This window comes from Miscanthus floridulus, chromosome 6, assembly GCF_019320115.1.
Source record: "Miscanthus floridulus cultivar M001 chromosome 6, ASM1932011v1, whole genome shotgun sequence".
Lineage (NCBI taxonomy): Eukaryota > Viridiplantae > Streptophyta > Magnoliopsida > Poales > Poaceae > Miscanthus > Miscanthus floridulus.
Window position 1 is genome coordinate 113,631,787 of NC_089585.1, and position 3,640 is coordinate 113,635,426.

At 47.1% G+C, this 3,640-nt stretch overlaps 1 pseudogene; it reads left to right on the forward strand.

Moving 5' to 3' along the window:
* Window positions 1–295: 295 nt before the first annotated feature.
* On the forward strand, window positions 296–3,417 carry LOC136456631 (protein TUNICAMYCIN INDUCED 1-like; annotated as a pseudogene).
* The last annotated feature ends 223 nt before the right edge of the window (window positions 3,418–3,640 follow it).

Genomic DNA, 3,640 nt, shown 5'->3' on the forward strand with positions numbered 1-3,640 from the left:
TGCGCTCGTGATGAGCAGAAGAGACCGAGAGAGAAGAAAACGTGGTGAATCGTAGTCAACACGATCCCTACCGTTTAAGGGCAACATGGACAATTTCACTGGCCAGTCCCCACTGGTAAGAGGTACCAAACGACAAAAAACAAACAGAACCAGGACAGAATGACGTGTAATACAAAAAAAAAATTAGAGCAGTGACACCTATATACAGTCACATTTTTAATGACTCCTATGTAACTACAAACTTTCCTAATAGCATATATGTAAAAGCGTCTTTTTTTTATAGCCCCGTAGCAAATCCAATTCGTCTCCCCTCGCCGGAGGAGAACAGAAACGATACGGTTAATCATTCAATAGCCAAGAAGGGCACCACCACCAGTAGCAGCAGCCATGCCCGCTCGCGCTCGATGGCGACTGCTCGCGCTGCCGCTTGCGCTCTTCCTCGTGGCCGGGTCGGCGCACGGCCTCGTGAAGCCGGAGGCCGCCGCGACGCCCAAGCCCCCGGTCCCCAAGGCCATCTCGGTGAGCTACTGAGCTGAAGCGAAATTCCCTCTCCTGCTGTGATTCGTCTGTCCTCCTCTAGATCCGATCCGATTGGGCAATGGATTGAACGCGATTCCCGCTGCGGCGCGCGCAGGACCTGAGGGACGCGATCGTGAAGGGGCTGGGGTTCCAGGCCGAGGGGCTCAAGGTGTCCGGATTCGACGTGCGGGACGCGCTGGTGGGACACGCGGTGGCGTACGAGTTCGACATCGAGGTCGGCAGGAAGGTCCTGCCGGTGCGCCTGCTGGAGGACGTCAGCCGGTGGGACTTCGTCGACCTCCCCATCTTCCGTTCGCAGGCTGACGCCGACGACACGGCGCTCGCCGAGATCAGGCGGGGCGGGAGGGGGAGCGTCGTCGAGCCTACCCTGCCGCCCTTCCAGCTCGCCGGGCCCATGGAGCTCTGGATCCAGGACGGCGACGACGTCAGGCTTGCCTTGCCGGTAAGAGCAGAAGTTCGTTTTTGCAAAAAGTTGGAAATTGATGAAAATGGGAGGGGAACACCTGAGCTGATAGAATTCGCATGCCGGGGGTGTGGATTGAGACCAAAATCCAGTAAGGCGTGTGGATTGACACCCAAATAATGAAATGTTTTCCTTTTTGTACAACGGTACAAGTGTGCGACTTGTATTGTTCTTGTTCTGGTTGGTTTTGAATTGTGAGTCTGTGTCTTCGGTATGCATCTGAGTTTCTGATAGTCTAGTCTAGAGATTGAAATGGTGTGGTTGCCAAGGGTCAAGCGTGCTCGCCCAAAGGCATCAAAGTGCAAATTGGGATGATATCAGGAGGTAGTGATAGAATAGGAACACTAAAAACATTAAGATCAGGAGGTTAAGCTAAATGTTTACTCACACTCGAGCATCAGAGGCAAACCAAAAGGCACGGCTGAAATTATCATCAAATTTGGAGTTGGGGCCGGTGGCATTACAAAAGATACTCTTTTTTTTTTGTCTCAAACTCGGACTAGCCTAGAATGAGGGGAGTACTTCTGTATGATGCAGCTGGCATCTTTAACTTTGGACTTCCTTCCCTGAAGATTTTAAGGTGCATTTTAAGCAGCAAATGGCAACTGGTGTTTTTGTGCAAAGTGTGACAAGAATGAACTGATAAATGTTTCAGTGTTTATATGCTCATATCTGTAGATATACTATTATGTTATCAGTTGCATATGTCTGACTTCCTTGCCAGTTCAATTGTGGTCTACCGGATTGCTCTAGTGGAATAAGGATCCTTTTCTTGGGTTACGGTTTTCATTGTACACTCCTGTACTTTACTGCTTGGCAGATATTCATGTGAGAAAGTATATTTTGATATTTACAAATCTGTTATGCTATAGATAGATTGGATAATTCTTACTATATAATATCATAATAGTTAACCTTTTTAGAAAAAAATGAATTTTATTCCAGTCTCTGCAAGAGTTTTGCACACAACCAATTCTTGTTGCAGTTCCAGCCTCTTGCTGTTTTTTTAGCTCCCAAAAAGCGAAACCAAACAAAGGGATAATTGATTAAACACTAAGGCTACAAGTTTGAAAGACGAATTCCCTGCATACATTTTAAAATGGCAACCTCTGGTATGTGGGATTCGTGCAGGGGTATCTATTTAGTACATACCATTGTTTAATTGAGTCAAAGAAACAAAAATATTGTAGAGCATATATTTATCTAATGATAAGTTGAGTTGAGTTACTCTCTTTATATATGTTTGACATATGAATTCTGTACACCTATTGCTTGAACATTCACCACAACCAAATCTAAATTTTGATGCTTGATTTCTCTGCAGCATGATGTGGACGCTGGTACCTTGAAGAAGGTTGTTCTGTCCGATGGTGCAGTCGTAACAGTGAAGGGTGCCAGAGCTGTGAGCCTCCGGTTGCCACTTGAACTACCACTTCCTCTCAACCGTACCACTTACAAGGGTCGCCTCTCGAGCCTACTATCCATTGCACAAGCCCTGCGTGGTGCAGCCCGGTCTAATCAGAAACCCCTGCTCTCTCTTCGCATTGAGGGCCCAACCTCCTTGTCCTCGACTCCTTCGATGTCTCCCAAGGACAAGCTCAAGCTCAAACGGTTGGCCCCAGGCCAAGTGGAGCTCTCCTCACGGGCGGGGCAATCCCTGCTATCGCTGACGATGAGGATGAACCACATAACTCTGGATTGTGGCCTCTTTTATCTCTGAATGGATCAGATGGCAGTCTGCAGGGATTTGAGGAGCTCTTGGCCTCGGTACTTGGAAAGAAAGCAGGCGAGAAAGGTACCTTCAAGCTACTGAAGGCACGGGCCTCGGCTCAAACCTATGTCAAGATGGCATTCGCGGTGGAGAAGAAGCTTGCTGAAGGGGAGGTGAACTGGTCAAATATTCTGGAATGGAAGACGAAGCCCAAGAGGCTGAGAGCACACTATGAAGTCCTTGCTCGAGTGGAGGAGGGTCAGGCGATCCCTGAGAGGATTGCGCAGGTGCAGCCTTTCCAGGCCGACGAGGCCATGTCGGAGAGTGTGCTCACCGGCAATGTCACGAGGTCGAAGATGGAAATCGTCCATCCACCGCCAGTTTATTTCACTTTCTGAGGGAAGAGCTGGAGCCTGGAGGCTGTTTTGATGTTTTCTCTTCAGAGCTACTACACGTTGGGTGGTGGTTAGTTTACGGTGCCTCGTAGGTAACAAAGTCATACAAGCGGCAAGAGTTTGTTGCCTATATACTGACTGCTTTGACATGAATATTGGTGTTTTATGTGTACTGAAAGACTGGCAAGCCTTGTATATTATCCACTGGAATAATGAGCAATACAGAAAAAAAAATGTTTTCATTACATTTTTGGATGGGAAAGAGCCGAGTTCTTAGTACTGAAAAACTGGCTAGCCTTGTCCTTGTATATCAACTGGAACTTGTTGGTTGAATTGTTCTGACAGTGATGCATTGTCGTGAAGATTTTCTTAAATCATACCGAGTTGTCTCGTGCGGTTGTGATTTGCCTAGAATCACTAGGGGTCTGTTTTTATCTTCTCTAAAATTTAGAGCTCTAAAATTTTAAAGGACTTTAGCTCAGTTTTGAGGTATACGAAGTTTTTTTTTTTTGCCTCTCATCTGGGTATAGC